The sequence below is a fragment of the Nansenia antarctica genome (assembly GCF_963989245.1).
Source record: "Nansenia antarctica genome assembly, chromosome: 1".
Taxonomy (NCBI): Eukaryota; Metazoa; Chordata; class Actinopteri; order Argentiniformes; family Microstomatidae; genus Nansenia; species Nansenia antarctica.
This window is the reverse complement of record NC_137674.1, coordinates 108,249,790-108,268,879: the sequence shown is the minus strand read 5'-3', so window position 1 is coordinate 108,268,879 and position 19,090 is coordinate 108,249,790. Positions and strand designations below refer to the sequence as shown.

Below are 19,090 nucleotides of genomic sequence, written 5' to 3'. Positions count from 1 at the left end.
TTATAAGGCAGTCTGTCGCGGTCCTCATATCGGATGATCAAAATGACTTTTCTTTTGAAACACGGAACTACGTTTCAATTTGAGAATCACAACACAAACTCGCTAGTCAAGCCAGAATAGCAACGCAATGGATTGGGTGAGTAAGCTACCTAGTTAGAGGACACTACTAGAACTAGTTACTAGAACACTACTTTACATTGTTAGCAGGCTCACACAACAAGCTATGTTAGTTGACTAGCGATGTGTCATTGATTTACAACAAGGCGGAAATGTATTCAAATTTTTCGAAAGAAAAGTCAAAGCATTCGAACGTGTCACATTTCATTTTTTAACAATCAATTGATTATGTTTTGGCACGCCATCTGGTGGGCAAAAATTTTTTTGGCCCGAGGCCAAACCTAATTGCCAACCCCTGCTATATGGGGTTGTAACAAGTGGGGGCTCATCTGGGATGGGTGGACAAGGATAAAGGCGTCGGGTTTGTTAGGATACATTTACGTTTATTGGATAAAGGATTTTGTTAGTGTTGACCTTGTCTCCGGTGGCTATCGTGGTGAGTATTGCTGTCTGGATGTCCGTGGTCTAGCCTTCAATAAGCATTGTGCAACTTCCTCTGTCAGATTAGGTGGGTGTCCAGCTAGACTGTATCAGTTTTTCCTTCGGGCACCCTGTTATTATTTTGCCTTTGTTATTTTCGGAGCGAATCCTGGGTGGGGATAGAGTTCCCTGTTGGGGGCAGGCGTTTCAGGGTCTTCGGGCCACTGAAGTTTAGCCTTTAAAGTCGCCTCGTGCCCGGCAAACTCCAGAAGACAGGTAGTAATAGTTTTGGGCTAGGTAGGACAGGGGAAGTTGTTTTCGGAAGGCTGGGCTTGTGTTTACATGTCATGTGTGTGGTATCCGGCATCAATGGTCATCTCGTTGCTACCGGTGGATAAGGTCAGGAAGTGAATGAATGAATTGTGATAACTAAACTACCGTACTTGTTTTTAGCATAGCGTAGCTTTTTTTTTGGGACATTATATGAAAATATTTATGGAAGTCTCATATCACTTGAACTTCACTCTAAGCATGGAGGGCAAATGCCTACATACAGTAAGATAAACAAATAATAATAAATAAAATATCTGAACCTCAGTCCCAACTCTAAATTCAGATTTTCAATGAAATGTGTAAATACAAATAAACAATAAATGTGAAAGAACAAAGATGGAACAGAACAAACAGAATGTGAAAGAACAAAGGTAGCCTAATTTCTACAAATATCAAAATGAATGCCAGACCCAGTCCTATGCTTATCCTATACTCTAAATGCTTTAGAGCATGAACTTCACTCTGTAAGCATGGAGGGTAAATTCATCTTTACGAAAATTAGCATCTCTGCATTCTTTGATGATAGTCTATTTCTTTTCTCATCAATAATGTGTGCCGCTGTGCTGAACAGACGCTCGCTGTTAACACTTGTGCAGGGTGCGCCAAGATACACACCGGCAGCCTCGGCAAGCGCTGGAAAACGGTCCTTATTGACCTGCCAGAAAGCCAAAGGTGGTGCGCTTCGTGCTATCGGTGCCTCACAGAGATAACATTTAGTCTGCAAGGTTGCAGAATCACAGCTGTCGGGAGCACCCTGTTCCTCCTGAGTATTCAATATTTCGGAATACATGGCCTGCAACGACCCTGCTCGGGCCACTTTGCGGGGAGGCTCTGTGTGCGTTTCTTTGCCTGTCCGTGGTGGGTCTAACTCTGATGACACTGTAGGGACAAACGGGGCCAATAATTTAAACGCAGGCCTAACAGTTCTGTACTCGTTTTACAGTATATGACGAATTAAACGTTCTATTCTACACTACTGTTCTAACCTGCTTTTGTAGCCAGGACACCGGAAAGCAATGTGCGTGCATGGGTCTTGAGAGCATCGTTTGTGAAGTAACGGTCCTTGTACCTTTCATGACAAAATAAAACATTAGCCTGACATTTATTTATTTGCGGTAAACCTACAGAAAAAAATAGGCTATAAAATAGCCTATGTTACTCACCTGGAATCAAGTACTGTAGCCAGGACGTAGAGAGGCTCAGATTCGATGAGGCTGAATCGCTTTCGGAGAGCTTCCAAAAGTGTTTCTTTCGCCATCTTAACACCCTGGTCAGTTTCAGCACTTGTCTTGAGCAGACGGGTCAGTGCCATGATGGCTGGAATAACATCCGCTGCCGACGCTGTTGATGAACTGATGTCTCGTGTAAGCTCCTCGAATGGTGTAAGTAGTGACACTATATTTTCCATCAGTTTCCACTGACTGGCGTTGTAGGTGCATGGCAAATCGTAGTCGGCTGCATAGGACAGCAACACGCGTTTCTGCTCGAGGAGACTCTGTAGCATATAAAAAGAGCTATTCCACCTCGTTTCTACATCTTGTTGCAATCTATGTAGAGGTTGACCAAGCTGTTCCTGTATGTCTTGAAGACGCGAATAAGACAAAGGCGAATGTTTAAAATGTCCGACAATTCGTCTCCCCATAGCCAGTATGTCACGGATGGCACGCTGTGACAACAGTCCCTCTTTCATGACAAGTTGCAGGCTGTGTGCCATGCAGCCTAAGCTGGGTAGACCAGAATCTCTCATGCCCTTTGCCATATTTTGGGCATTGTCCCGAAGTATCACATGCACTCTGTCTTTCGGGATGTTCCATGACTCTAACATATTGTTGAATGCACCTGTCAACGCCGCAGCCGTGTGTGAACCTGAAAACTCTTGGGAGTGTAGAACCGCCTGCTTCAGTTCAAAGTTTTCGTTGATCCATTGTGCGGTAAGACTCAGCATAGACATCGGTGACACACTTGAACTCCAAATATCCGAGGTAAAACTAATAGCAGTTACGTTGCTTTGTAGAAGGGTGTTAATGTTGTTATATAAGGTCTGGTATAACTCGGGCAAAGCGACGTCGGTGAAGTACTTGCGTCCGGGTATTTTGTACCGCGGCTCCAAATGGGTTAACAGCCGTGTGAAACCCGCATCCTGTACCACTGATAGTGGCTGTTCATCTAGCCCAATAAATTACATTACTGCCTTTGTTATGTCTTTTGCTTTTTTACTATCGCTACGGTATGGCTCGCTGCTTTGAAACGCTGCCAAAACTGTGGGCTGTTTTAGCTTCATAGACGGGCCCGCTGCTGCTGATGTTGCAGCAGCCCTTAGCTTCTCATATTCACCAAACTCCTTTACATGACGATTCATCAAATGTCGTATAAGGTTTGTCGTATTGTAAGATTTACTTGACTGTCCTCCACGAGAGATGTCTTGTTTGCAGACGTTGCATATAGCATTTTTCGGATCTTTTGGGGACACTGTGAAAAACGGCCAAACTGACGACATGGCCACGACTGACTTTTTACACGACTGACTGTTTACGCGACTGACTTTTTACGCGACTGACTTTTTAGGATACTTCCGCTGCCGCATTCGCACGTCGTAAAAGTAGAGCAATGCATTAAAAGATCGGCTTTTGCGATCGGCCATTTTTGCCGATCACCGATCGAGTAATTTGGAGTGAAATCGTCCGATTTAAATCGGTGGCCGATAAATCGGAGCATCCCTACTTGTAACTCAGGGTGGTTCCTCAGGGCATGCCTGGTGTCTCTGTGGTTGAGGAGAAGATCAAAATTGATCTGGACCAGAGGCAGAGGCAGGTGTCCTAAGGCCATCACCTTGCGGATGACTGCTGCCAGTCGATGGTCATTTCGGAATGGACCAGCCAATCCAAGTCCCTGTACCCTCTTCCACAAGGCTTGGTTGAAATGGAAGTAGCATCCTCCGATTCTGGCTTGTGGCAACTCCGTTTCAAGAGCAGTTTTCAGCGCTTGCTCAAAGTCACAGATGACTTTACGCGGACGCCAACTGTGGTGGGTGATTCTCCTGACTGACGTTTTGACACACTGGAACACTTGTCGGTAGTGTCCAATTGTACGTTGCTCCATGAGGACATGTACAAGGGGGACAACGAAGCCATGAATGTCCCCGAGTATAGTAAATACTTGGTTGTATGGGCGTGGGCACGACTTGAATGTAGCATCCATGTACAATGTCCTGCAGTGTCGCAGCTGTCTCAGGTTGTCCTCTGTGGAAAACACTGCTATGCCCCACTCACTGTCTTGGTGCAGGAGGAAGTGGTCTCTGCCCCATGTCTCAGCCCATGGACCGTCGATCCTTACATCATCAACGGTAGCTGGGATGGGAGGGATTACAGCAGCTCTGGCTCTGGCCATAACAGACCTAACTGACAGAAATCTTTGAGGAGGTCGCCCCCGACCTCCACCCTGGATCGGACGGCCCCGCTGTAGACCTACGCGCTCAGCATTGTAAATGCGTTTGATTGGTACTGTGGGTTCTCTCACCACCTCTCCAGTAATCACTTGGCGAAATTGTGCATTGTTCACCATTTGTGTATCGGGGGCATGTACATGTTCGTAGACCTCCCGAACTTCGATGTTGGGATTGACTACCTCTACATCAAAGATGTTGGTAACCAGAACTGTCCGGCAGTCTTCTCTCCAACACCGCCACCGAATATTCTGTAAGTTTGTGCGGTGTTTGTGGTACCTAAAATTATCCAGAACTAATATTTTACCCCCTCGGTCTCCAGTCATTATTTGAGCCATTGTCACTAGTACACATGTGTTACGAACATACCGGTATGTGAGGAAGTCGGGATTGTAACTCTTAAAAGCTCAATTACAATTGAGCTTCAAACAAATGATAGGGGGTGTTACGCCCCCTGGTGACTCAGGGTAGAAGGGCGCAACATAGAGCAACAGAAAGGACAAGTGAGGGTGCAGTCACACAAAAACCAGGAAACTAAAGGTTGCAATTAACTTGATTTTTATTAATACAGCAACACAGGGAACAGAGGACTAACAGTGGCACCAAATAAAAGTAATCAAAATAATAACCCCACCCCCCCTTTACAGGTGCTAGGCACCTCAAAAGTACAGTGGGTGGTGCTCACTCTAAACTGGGGTGCTAGACAGCAGGTATGTCCTACGTGTATGCAGATGTAAACCCAGGGTATCTCAACTAGTCATCTGTCCCCGTGTGCACAAATAAACATAAATGATTAACAAACAAAATACATTAAACAAGGTACCGTAATATAATAAATGGAAACTTACATAAATCATCTAAATGAACAAAACAAATAACACAAACAAAACCAAACAAGGCTCAACCCACCAGAGCCCTGCCACAGCTCAAAACAGGAGAGAGAGCTGTTTTAATGTGTCCTGGATTCCTGCCGGCATCGGAACGGAAGCAACAGCTAGCAACAGCTAGCAACACTTAGCAACAGCTAGCAACACTTAGCAACAGCTAGCAACAGCTAGCAACAGCTAGCAACAGCTAGCAACACTTAGCAACAGCTAGCAACACTTAGCAACAGCTAGCAACAGCTAGCAACACTTAGCAACAGCTAGCAACACTTAGCAACAGCTAGCAACACGTAGCAACAGCTAGAAACAGCTAGGCCTGAAAAAGCTCTGTGGTTTAGGGTGTGAGTTGTGTTTATGAATTCCTCAAAGTAACATCACGTCTCAGATCTGTTCCGTTCTGTTCTGTTATTGTTTGTTTGACATAATCCATGTTCCATTTTTGGGCGGGGGGGGGGGGTGAATTCTGGGAATCTGGGACATTGGGGTGGTGGGGACATTGGGTGGGGTGGTGCTGGACACCTAAACTCCAGTGTGTTCATTTCCTGTTCTATTAAAAAGGTTCAGTCTCTGTTCCTCTCCTCCTCAGCAGTAACACAGGTAGCTGATGATGAGCTTGGGGATGTCCAGTTGACCTATGACCTCCACGGCTCTGGTACCCAGCATCCTTCTCAGCGCCACTCTGCTCAGGTGCTGCAGACTCAGGGGGTTACTCTCATAGTGCAGTAGACAGCGGGCTGACGGGGACCCTGGCAGGGCCAGGTCGCTGGGCCTCCTCTCCTGCTGGTCTCTGGCGTACACGTTGGCCCCGAACTCCACCAGCATCCTGATCATGTCCACGCTCTGCGCCCCGGCTGCATGGTGCAGGGGGGGTCACGTGCAGCCTGGCTGCATTCACCAGCGCACCTGCGTCCAGCAGCACCTTGACAAAGCTGGTGTGTTGGCGGGAGCAGGCGACGTGCAGGGGGGTCATGTTGACCGAGGCCCCCCCCTGGATCGAGGCCCCCCCCAACAGCCACGCGCATCATTCGACTGATGCTCACGAGACGTTGCTAAGGGACGTGTATGTATTCAATGTACAGGATATATAATTAGGCAATTCTGCTGGAGCTCTTAAATCTGCGTGCTACTCCATAGTTCGTTAAGCCGGAAGTCCTTTAGTCTTGTGTTTTGAGTCACTTTAAGTTAATTGTTTCACTGTTCATTACTTGGCTAGCTACCTAACTTGCTATATAGTCTTTAATACTTATCCGCTCTCTCCTTTTTATAGGGAGTAGTTTTCAGTTTAAGTGTTTCACAGAAACCTGTTTACTTTACCCATAATCTACCCTAATCTTGTTTTATTTATATTCTCCCGTTGCCTCTGGTTCTTGTCCCCCCCGGTTTATCATATTGTTACTCACCATGTCCTCTAGATTCTATATGGGGTTGTAACAAGTGGGGGCTCATCTGGGATGGGTGGACAAAGGAGTCGTGTTTGTTAGGATAAATTACGTTTATTGGTTAAAGGATTTTGTTAGTGTTGACCTTGTCTCCGGTGGCTATCGTGGTGAGTATTGCTGTCTGGATGTCCGTGGTCTAGCCTTCAATAAGCATTGTGCAACTTCCTCTGTCAGATTAGGTGGGTGTCCAGCTAGATTGTATCAGTTTTTCCTTCGGGCACCCTGTTATTATTTTGCCTTTGTTATTTTCGGAGCGAATCCTGGGTGGGGATAGAGTTCCCTGTTGGGGGCAGGCGTTTCAGGGTCTTCGGGCCACTGAAGTTTAGCCTTTAAAGTCGCCTCGTGCCCGGCAAACTCCAGAAGACAGGTAGTAATAGTTTTGGGCTAGGTAGGACAGGGGAAGTTGTTTTCGGAAGGCTGGGCTTGTGTTTACATGTCATGTGTGTGGTATCCGGCATCAATGGTCATCTCGTTGCTACCGGTGGATAAGGTCAGGAAGTGAATGAATGAATTGTGATAACTAAGCTACTTGTTTTTAGCATAGCGTAGCTTTTTTTTTATACTTTTTTTTTTATACTTTTTTTTTTCTTCCACATTTTATGGACAACAAACATCAACAGCAGAAAAAGAAAAAACATACATACATACACAAGGTCATGGGGTCAGCAAATACAGCATATAAACATACAATCAGTACAAAGAATCGCCATCTTCATTGGCTAAATAATCGCACCATTTTTCCCATCGTTTTTCCCCCAACTCTTTCTGAAGCCTTAAAGAGAAGGTCATTTGTTCCATTAAATGCAAATGCTCAACAGTTTTAATAAAGAGACCGACAGTAGGACAGCTTTTCTGAAGCCAACATTTTGTGATGGCCTTTTTACCTGCCACCAGTAACATTTTTAGGAGGTAGGTATCATTTCTGCTTAGCTCATCAGGGATGAGTCCAAGATAAAAAGATGTAAAAGACATACTAATGCTAAACCCCAGGGTTCTTGAAATGATCTTTGCAACTTCCGTCCAAAATGTCTGGATAGGAGGACAAGACCAGAAAACATGTCCGTGATCAACCATGGTCTCTCCACATTCCCTCCAGCAACCAAGCTCAGTACCAGTTTGTTTAGACTTTTGTTTAGGGGTGATAAAAAAGCGAATTAAGTTTTTCCAACAAAAGTCTCTCCAGGTTAGGGAGTTGGTGGAGGATGACTGTACCTCCCATGCATTCAACCACATGTCCTCTGATATTTCCAAGTCCAGGTCCTTTTCCCATCGCTGTCTCACATAGTCTGTCGTGACCTTATTCAATGACATAATGCCCTGATACAACCTACTTATGAGGCCTTTAGTGTTTCCTGAGTTATAAGCCTCAATAAAAATATTAACAACCATGGGTGGATCTCGTGGATTAGAACCTTTTACCTCTTTACAAAAGTAATCACGGAGCTGTAAATACCTGAAAAAGTCTGTCCTATCCAACCCTATGTTTGACATAAATCATCAAAACAGGCAAGCTCCCGTTGCTTAACTATCTTGCATAAGGAGGTGATACCTAAACAGGCCCATCGCCTATATCTACCATCTTGTGATGCCGGCATAAAATCAGGATCATATGCCGGCCATCTAAGCAGTTTGATCTCTTTTTGGAGTTGGAAACGTTTAACCACTTCTACCCAGACCTTAAGTGATAAGTTCACCCATTGGCTCGTTGTCTGCAATAGTTCTTTTTCCCTGCCGGCACAGCCAAGCAACGCCTGCACGGGTGCATCTATTAGTGACAACTCTATAGTCTTCCACCTGGCTTCGTATGAAGGATTACACCAATATACAAGGGGTCTCAATTGTGCTGACAAATAATAATCCCTTAAAGATGGGAGGGCCATGCCCCCACTCCCCCGCGGCAGCAGAAGAGTGGAAAATCTCACCCTAGGTCTCTTTTTATCCCAAATGAATCGTGAAATATGTTTGTTCCATTCTCTAAATTGTTTCAGAGGGATTTCTACTGGGAGTGATATGAAAAGATACAGTAATCTAGGGAGAATATTCATTTTGACTGTCCTGATTCTGCCGCCAAAGTCAAGAGGGAGCAGGGCCCACCCACGAAGATCACTATATATCTTTTTACTAATAGAATTATAGTTAATATCAAAAAGCTGTGACAGATCTTTGGGTAAGTTTACTCCCAAGTATCTGATATGTGACAAGTCCCAACAAAGATTATACTTTGCAGAGAGTTCCAGTGAGGGGGTATAATTGAATGTCATGACCTGAGTTTTATGCACGTTGAGCTTATACCCCGAATACTCCCCATACGTGTCCAACATATTCATCAACAGGGGCAGCCCCGAACCTGGATCCTTGATTGTGACTAGCACATCATCCGCGTATAGACCTATCTTGTACCCCATATCCCCTATAGGTATACCCTTCAGTCCCGTCTCCTGTCGTATTGCCTGAGCCAGAGGTTCAATGAATAAGCTAAAGAGACTGGGACTGGCCGGACAGCCCTGCCTACAGCCCCGTTGCAGAGTTATAGAGTTAGAAAGACTACCATTGACCTTTATCCTTGCAGTAGGAGAAGAGTAAAGTGCTTGAATACAGCGTATAAAATTGTCACTAAAGCCAAATCTGTTCATTACTAAGTATAAAAATTCCCACCCTACTGAATCAAAAGCTTTTTCAGCGTCCAAACTAAGAATAACGGCACTAACTTTTTCCTTATTAATCTTCTCAATCACATGCAGAGCTCTCCTTATATTATCCTGGGCTTGTCTGTTCTTTATGAATCCTGTCTGATCTTCATCTATTAACAGAGGCATTGCTGTTTCCATCCTCTTCGTTAAAATGGTAGCATAAAGCTTGTAGTCACCGTTTAAAACACTGATGGGCCTATATCCTTTACAATCCATCTTATCCTTCCCTTCCTTAGGTATAACTGATATGAAGGCCTCCCTCCAAGAAGGGGGCGGGGAGCCTCCCTTAAGAACATGGTTAAAGCATGTCTCTAACAAGGGGAGTAGGTGTTCTCTCATAGACTTGTACCACTCTGGGGGGAACCCATCTGTGCCAGGTGACTTATTAGTGTTCAGACTTGAGATAGCTTTATCTATTTCCTCTTTTGTTATTGGTGAGATAAGTTTAGAATTAATTTGTTTTCCAATAGTCGGGAGGTCTAAATTATTCAGAAATTCAACTATTGTTTGTCTATCAGCCTGATCCGACTGGGAATATAAAGATTTATAATAAGTTTCAAATGCTTTTTGTATACCTTCCAGACTACTGGTAACCTTATTCGTAACAGGGTGTCTGATCTTATGAATAGTGTTTTCTGCCTGTTGTTTTTTAAGCCGCCAAGCCAGCAATTTTGCTGCTTTGGGCCCTGCCTCATAATATCTTTGTTTCATAAACCTTATGTTTTTCTCTACTTCCTCACTAAGTATTTTATCGATTTCCTGCTTGACAGCCCTAATCTGGTGTATTGTAGAGCGCTCTTTGTTAACCACATGCGTTTGTTCCAGGTCTCTCAATTTATCCTGCAGGTCTGATAATCTTTTAGTTTTTAACTATTTCAACATAGCCATCCTGGCTATTATCTTCCCCCTGAGGACTGCTTTGGCTGCATCCCACAATATACCAGGGTTCACTTCCCCATTATCGTTGTCCTGTAAGTATGTCCCTAGATCTGTCTCCATGGAGGTTCTAAAGGTGGGATCATTTAACATACCCGTATTTAGCCGCCACAGTGTCTACCATCTAAATGTAAAGTTAGATAGACCCCAGAGTGATCTGAGAGGTCCCTATAGCTTAGCTTTTTGAGGGCTGTGTGTTTTTTTGAAAGAACATTTTATTTTATTATGAACATTGTTCAAATATCCTTTATGGATAATTTGTGTAGCCAACAGTTCTGTCTGAACACAAACATCTCTTCACACCTGAGAGAAATCTAAAAGTTTTATATAAAAGTAAACATCAACAATTATTTACATGACAGTCGGCCATTCAGTATATCGAAATGTATTTTTAAACACTGTACATGTACAAATTATATAAACTCTAAACAGTTGATTCCTCATAAAGTTAGGATAGTAGCTAGTTAGTAGTAGATTGGTATCATACGTCTATTGTATCATATTATACCTTGCTCCTCCTGGATATTATCGGCCATCGTGGCCTCCAGCAACGAAACTGCCGACCCCCTCGTTCCTGTTCTCCCGCAGTTTGCCGGTCTGAGTCCGATCACTGCATCTATAGCGTCGTACCAACGCGAGGTTCTGCGATCAACTCCATTGCGGTTGTTTTCCTTATATATATATATATTTATTTTTTTAAGGGTTCAAGGGTAGACAATGTTTGTTCTCTGCCCTCATATAGAAACTACCTTTTTGTTCTTTTTGTTCTCTTTTCAGGAAGCCTCATGTCAATCTCTAGAATCTCGGCAATTTCTCTTGCTTCTGCCTGGCAGGAAGCAAGCCCACGGTCCCTGAAGTCTGTACGGTAGTTCTTGACTCCTCCAAGTTCCGTTCTCAGCGTTTGGATGGAAACTGTGGGGCTTTGTAATATTTTGCTAGCATGATTGATCTGGTATAAGACATTGTACCAGACCACCATGCATAGCCGAAACTGCCAGGTCATCAGCTCACCCCGTATGTCCCCGGCTGAGGACATTGTCTCGGAGTCCGTCTTTTCTACAGCAAATTCCTTCAGTGCAGACAGTGCTTGTACCATCTCTGGCCTCTGGTACCTCAGAGCCTTCACACTCTGGATCCTTGCCTCCCATCTTGTCACTGATAAAGATTTCAGAGTGAGGTCCTTGACATGTTGTTGCAGGATTGCCCAGCGTGACACAGATGAACTAAAAAGGGTGTACAGTCTCTGCAAAATACCAAAGAGGGACATAGACAGCACAGAGGATTTTGCTGCATCTGCTACTACGAGATTCAGAGTGTGACTGCTGCAGGGAACACATGATGCCTTGTTGTTCACCTGCAGTAATCTTGCCTGAACCCCCTGTTTGTGGCCCATCATGTTGCTCCCATTGTCGTAGGATTGGCCACGACAGTCTGCAATATCTAGGTTGTGCTTTTCCAGAAGCATCTCAAACAGGCCTTTTCCAGTTGTGTCTTGTGCATCAAGAAAGCCAATGAAGTGTTCACTGACAGAGGCACCAATGGATGTTTCACAGTTGACAATTCGCAGAACAATAGTGAGTTGTTCTGTGTGACTTATATCAGGAGTGCAATCCATTATGACAGCGTAGTATTTGGCCTTGGTTACCCTCCTGATTATCTCCTCAACTACTTTGTCTCCGACCAATTCAATAATCTCGTTTTGGATATTACTGCTGAGGTAATGCACTGTGGTTTCCTGGTTCTGGATTCTTCGCACATTAATTCAATCTGTGCTAAAAAGTTTCCATTATGTCTGTCAAACAAGACTTTAGTATGGCCCCTTTGAGCTTGGTTTCTTTCGGCTAGATGGCATATGATGGCAATGACTCTTCTTATGACACCCTTCCAGTGCTCCACCTCATGCTTCATCAAATCTTGTTGGGTTTGATCGATCGCTGTCCTGCTTTCTAATCTCTTTTGCAAATCATGCCAGCATCTCATGTTGTCTGCATGTGGCTTTGAGAACTCATGCTCTTTAAGCCGAGACCCTACATTCCTCCAGTTCCTGAACCCTTCTTTGCTGATTGCATTTTCCCGGTTTCCAAATAGAGTACATGCAAAGCAGAAGACAGCATCTGCTTTTATAGAGTAGAGTAGCCATGACCTTTTAATTTTTTCCCCATTTTTCATTTTTCTATTGTAGTGATCAATTGTGAATCTACGTGGAATCGTATCTGTATTTTTTGGAAACTCTAAGTCAGTAACCTGGACAGGCCCTTTTCTGACAAGAAACAAACATGCTGCATCTGGTATTTTACCAGTAGGCCATTCTGCAGGGTCATCAGATATTGTCAATGTCTCGATTATATCTGAACTCTTGGTCGGGCTGCTGCTGGCACTAGGGGGTAGGGTGTCCTTGTCGTGGTGATTATCCTCTTCCACTAGAGAGAGACTAACAGTGTTCACTTGTCTCAATTGGCCACTGGGCAAGACTATCTAATATTATGAAAGGGCTTGGAGCAGGCCTACCTTCTGTAGGAGTGATGGCATGATGGAGAGGCAGCAGGGTGCCATGCTCATGTGCTGAATCCTCTCCCTCGTCATGAACGACATGTGGTTGTGTGGATGTTGATGGAAAAATAATACATACTCAGTGTTTCCTCTACATGCATTTCATCGTGGCGGTCCGCCACGATGGAATTTCCTCCGCCACCATGCAGATTTCTCAACCAAAAAAAAAAAAAAAAATTTAGGCCGCTTTTCAGACCTTCACAGCGCTAGACACACCCACAAGCGCGAAGCGACGCGCTTGCAAAACTGTTTTGTGATTCCTCATTTAAATTACGTTGTACCTGTTACAATGACAATAAAGATCATTCATCTTCATCAAGATGAGAGATGGAGCGATCCGCTCACACAGCTGTCCCGCATCCGCTAATCAGCGCAGCACCGAACCGCCGGGCTCGTTGAGCGGATGCGAGGCAGCTGTGCCCGGGACCGGCCACTTCACATAAAGGAAGGAAGGAAGGAAGGAAAGAAAGAAAGCCGTGCACAAACGAGAGCTAAGTCAGACCGGGACGCTGCCAGTATGTGTGAGAGCCGGACTGCCGGCGTGAACATTTGAACCGTGTCATTTTATTTAATGGACCATTTCGTTGTCTGGTACCTGTACTGTAGCAATGACAAATAAAGTCCATTCCATTCCATTCCAGAGAGGGACGGACGGACGGACTACCCTTGTTTTTAATTTACAGGAAAACATTTTATTTTCGAGTTTTGGCTGAAATGACGTCGTTGTTTTGAGCGCGCGTGCGCGTTTCATGCGCGTGCACGCGAAAAATCGCGCGCGCGCGCTGCGCGCGTGCGCGGTCAGCACTACCCGCCACCATGGTAAAAATTCCTGGAGGAAACACTGCATACTGCATGAAAGAGAGCGAGAGAGAGAGAGCGAGAGCGAGAGAGGTAAATAAAGGGGCCTGTAAGCATAGGATACATTGAACTTACAGTCAGTATCAGAAGTGGTACCTGGAGATGGTTCCGATGGCTTAAAACATTTCAACAATGCTCCTAAGGCCAAAATGGAAAACACATTACATGGCAAGAATGTGATAAAAACGAACTGCATGGCTTGCAATGTGAAGCTAAGCTAACATACTACACTGTCACATTAGCCAGGGCTTGACGCTTACCTTTCCCCCAGGTAGCACTGTGCTACCATGTTAAAACATTTAGTAGCACACCAAGAATTTCAGTAGCACAATGAAAATTGCGCAATTTTCGTATGACGACAACAAATTATCATAATCATAACATATCAAAATGATCATAACTGGCTCTTGGCCGTAATAAAAATGGAGACTCACACAATGTAAAGGGGAAGTAAGAATATTCATTTATTAATAAATGATTCATGAATAAATAAATAATTAAGCCCAGGCTTTCATATAAAATTCATAAATTCTGAGCAATTAAATGCAAAGAATGTCTGTGGTCCAGCAGTCTTGGTAATCTGGTCGCCTGGCCCGCTTAGAGCTATCAAGCCATCTTTCAACCGCTGGACTTGGATCAAACTGCTCAAGCGGAGGCCCCTCCAAACTGATTCGCATTAGGTCTTCTGTGGTAGAAACGGCCAGGCTACTTCTGGTTGCACTTTTTATTCGGTTCTGGGCTGAAAACCCCCTCTCACATTGGGCAGCCGAGATTGGGAGCACCAACATAATTTGGACCAGTTCCAGTATGTTCTAAGGCAGGGGTCTCCAACCTGTTTTCATCCGAGAGCTACTTTGTGTAAGAAAAATGTAAGTGGCCGAGAGCTACTCATATCTTATTACTTACATTCATTCACATAACGTATCAAAACACTCTGAAATTCTTCACTAGCATGCTCTGTTTCAAATGTCAATGTGTAAACTCACTATAGTAGTAGCAGTATATTCTGTATCCATATATCAATGTATCACATCACCTCCATTCACATATCAGAAGCTTATCATTGTATGGTCCACATGTGTGTAATAATTGCATTCACCTTTTCTAGTTTTTTCAGTCAGAAAACATTAGTATTTTTTTTTTCTTCTTTTGTCTCTTTCAAAAAAATTTGTGTAATAATGCATTCACTCATTCCTACACTTGAGATGAATGTCACTGCATGGAGTCTACAAGAGTTGTGTATGCTGGAGTGTATCCACTTAGGTTCACTCTTATAGTCATTTAAATGCTCATCTGTCAGTCTTGTTCAGAAGTAGTAGTAGTATTTCATTACATTCATATCAGAAAAATCTGATTCTCAAAGGTACATGTATGTAGAGCCAAATACAACAAATACTTTCAGGGCTGCTTGGTGAATATTCTTATAGTTTTCTGGGTCTACCAGGCTCCAGAAATGTTGTGAATGTTGTTGCGATTGTAGCTGGACATTATTCTGGAGCTTTATAACCTCCATCTCCATTTCTCCAGGCTTGACACTGAACAGTTCAGCTATCTGCGCTCAGTGTTTCCCCTAGGTTTGCTGCCTTGGGGAGGGGGTGGCATGGACTGTGACATATGTGGTCTTGACTACCTGTCCACTTTCTCACCTGGTTCTTGCTCTCTCTCTTTGGTGTGCCGACACCATCCTGCTCTCTCTCCTTCTCTTCTTCTCTATCCTCCTCTTTTGCTGTCAACCAAAAGGCAAACATAACAACCAGAGTATTTATAATTTAATAAGAGGTATACATTGATCCATATCAATTCATAACATAATTCGAATTGAATATTGGGTTGCTGAAAAATAAATTGTATATCCATCTATAGAAAACAGACATTTCCCATGAGTGAGGGTTGTGCCAATGCTTCAATCCACTGTCCATGTACTGTAAATATACCATTATGGTATTACCATAAATAGGGTTGGGTATCGTTTGGGTTTTATCCGGTACCGGTACCTAACCGATACTTTAAAAACGGTACCGGTACCGAAACGGTACTTAATTCGGTACTTTTGATTTTTTAAAATGACATAATATATATATATATATATATATATATATATAATAATAACACGGTCAACAGCTTTTCACTTTTTTATTGCTGAGGCACAATATATATTAGTTAAATATACACTCAAATTAAAATAAATGAAAATAAAACTCCTGCTGACTGAGGCACAATATACATATATTACATAATATTACAGTTAAATATACACTCAAATAAATAAAAATAAAACTCCCACCTCAGCAATTCTTTTGCAAAAAGATCAGCATATTTGCCTTCTCTGGCAAAATACGACACCTCTTGACTTTTTTATTGTCATTTTGACTTTTGTTTTGTTTTGACATAATTGTCTAATGGCACAGATTTATAAACAAAGTAAACAAATATTGTTTTCACGTCACTTCACCTGAAACTGAACGACACAGCGCGGAGCGAATTCCCTGGTAAAACGTTTCTCTCCCCCCGCTGTCAACGGGAGTCGTCAACCAGGAAGCGGTGCTGAGAGAGCAAGACACGGATCTACCGGCATTTGACTGCCGCTGGACTGAGGAACACCATAGGCACAGCACATCGCCATAATAGCGATAAAGTGCGAATGATTTTAAGCATTTTGAGCACTTCGCGTTGTTTTCGTCGAGTCGGGTGAAATGCAGCCACACTTTAGAACACTGCTTCATTAGGGCCTTCGGCATTCTCGGTGACCTCGTAGCTAGGCTAGCTAGCGAAATTAGATAATATGATTATGATAATAATAATAATAATAATAATAATAATACAATTCAGATAATATAATAATTTAGTATATATGCTTTCACTCACTCTTCTTAACTCGTAACACAACTGCTCAGCTCACTACTACCACGACACGCACTGAGTGGAAATTTAACAGGCGATGTGACGTCACAAGTCACCAGTTGACTGTTGCATGACACCGGACACCAGGAGATAGAAAAATACCGAAATGAGGTACCGAAATCTCCTTTGCAATTCGGTACGGTATATACCGAATGTAAAGTAACCGGTATATACCGGTACCGATTTTCGGTACCCAACCCTACTTATAAGGCAGTCTGTCGCGGTCCTCATATCGGATGATCAAAATGACTTTTCTTTTGAAACACAGAACTACGTTTCAATTTGAGAATCACAACACAAACTCGCTAGTCAAGCCAGAATAGCAACGCAATGGATTGGGTGAGTAAGCTTCTAGTTAACTAGAACACTACTTTACATTGTTAGCAGGCTCACACAACAAGCTATGTTAGTTGACTAGCGATGTGTCATTGATTTACAACAACGCGGAAATGTATTCACATTTTTCGAAAGAAAAGTCAAAGCATTCGAACGTGTCACATTTCATTTTTTAACAATCAATTACTTAAATTAGCCGTTGATTATGTTTTGGCACGCCATCTGGTGGGCACAATTTTTTTGGGGTTAGGCCAATTTTAGGCCAAACCTAATTGCCGACCCCTGCTATATGGGGTTGTAACAAGTGGGGGCTCATCTGGGATGGGTGGACAAGGATAAAGGCGTCGGGTTTGTTAGGATACATTTACGTTTATTGGATAAAGGATTTTGTTAGTGTTGACCTTGTCTCCGGTGGCTATCGTGGTGAGTATTGCTGTCTGGATGTCCGTGGTCTAGCCTTCAATAAGCATTGTGCAACTTCCTCTGTCAGATTAGGTGGGTGTCCAGCTAGACTGTATCAGTTTTTCCTTCGGGCACCCTGTTATTATTTTGCCTTTGTTATTTTCGGAGCGAATCCTGGGTGGGGATAGAGTTCCCTGTTGGGGGCAGGCGTTTCAGGGTCTTCGGGCCACTGAAGTTTAGCCTTTAAAGTCGCCTCGTGCCCGGCAAACTCCAGAAGACAGGTAGTAATAGTTTTGGGCTAGGTAGGACAGGGGAAGTTGTTTTCGGAAGGCTGGGCTTGTGTTTACATGTCATGTGTGTGGTATCCGGCATCAATGGTCATCTTGTTGCTACCGGTGGATAAGGTCAGGAAGTGAATGAATGAATTGTGATAACTAAGCTACTTGTTTTTAGCATAGCTTAGCTTTTTGAGGGCTGTGTGTTTTTTTTTTGTGTTTTTTTATTTAGAAAGAACATTTTCTTTTATTATGAACATTGTTCAAATATCCTTTATGGATAATTTGTGTAGCCTACAGTTCTGTCTGAACACAAACATCTCTTCACACCTGAGAGAAATCTAAAAGTTTTATATGAAAGTAAACATCAAACATTATTTACATGACAGTCGGCCATTCAGTATATCAAAATGTATTTTTAAACACTGTACATATACAAATTATATAAACTCTAAACAGTTCAAATAAATAAAATACTAGTTCCCAAAAAATAAATAAACAAATAAAGTAACACTGTTTAGAGAGGTGGTAAGACAAACAAAATAGAGTATACTTCAGAAATACACTTAAAAGACACTTCACATTTATTAAAGTCCAGCCCTATATGCTACATACCAATGATGATTCATGAAGTTAGGATAGTAGCTAGTTAGTAGTAGATTGGTATCATACGTCTATTGTATCATATCATACCTTGCTCCTCCTGGATATTATCGGCCATCGTGGCCTCCAGCAACGAAACTGCCGACCCCCTCGTTCCTGTTCTCCCGCAGTTTGCCGGTCTGAGTCCGATCACTGCATCTATAGCGTCGTACCAACGCGAGGTTCTGCGATCAACTCCACTGCGGTTGTTGTGGTCCTTGATTTTTCTATAATCCTGTTTCAGTTTCTTCAGTTTTTCTCTGCACTGCCTGGGTGTCTTGTGAACTCCAATCTCCAGCAAACGGCGAGAGATTGCCTGGAAGATTTTCTCATTCCGTATGCTAGAGTCCAGGTCTAGCTGGATTTGGTCTTCGGACCAAATACAGATGAGGGCCTGGACCTCGTTTACTGCCCAACTCGAAGACGTGTCTTTGTCCATAGTTAGAAGTAATAGTAAGAACAAATAGTAAGAAGTAGTAGTCTCTGCTGTTCAACGCTGTTGTGAGATTTAAAAATGGCGGTTAGCGGTGAGCCAGCCCGGGCAGGCCCTGTAGTGGAAAAGCGCCAATAGTAGCTCTGGGATGTTGACCTTGGTCAATGGGGTCACCCTCCTGTATGCAGAAGCTGACTGAAGCACACTGAAACTTACTTTGTGTGCACTGTAGATGACATTTTAGCAATCCCCAGCCAGCTTGTACATACAGGAGCGTGACCCCAGTGTATGGAGTTAATCTTGAGCCTAATTAAATCAAAAGCAAAGAAATATTCTGTGAATTTCTGGGCCTTGGAATGCTACAACTAGTACCTGCCGAAGTTGTAACCATAACCTATTGCGTCGGTTAGGTGTTTTTCAAAATCTTGGACG

General features: G+C 43.3%; 1 pseudogene across 1 annotated transcript; it reads right to left on the bottom strand.

Annotated features, from left to right (window-relative positions):
* Nucleotides 1–5,778: 5,778 nt before the first annotated feature.
* Nucleotides 5,779–6,166, bottom strand: LOC308156270 (ankyrin repeat and SOCS box protein 13-like; annotated as a pseudogene). Its single transcript has one exon. The product of its transcript is annotated as an ankyrin repeat and SOCS box protein 13-like (transcript).
* Between the last annotated feature and the right edge of the window lie 12,924 nt (nt 6,167–19,090).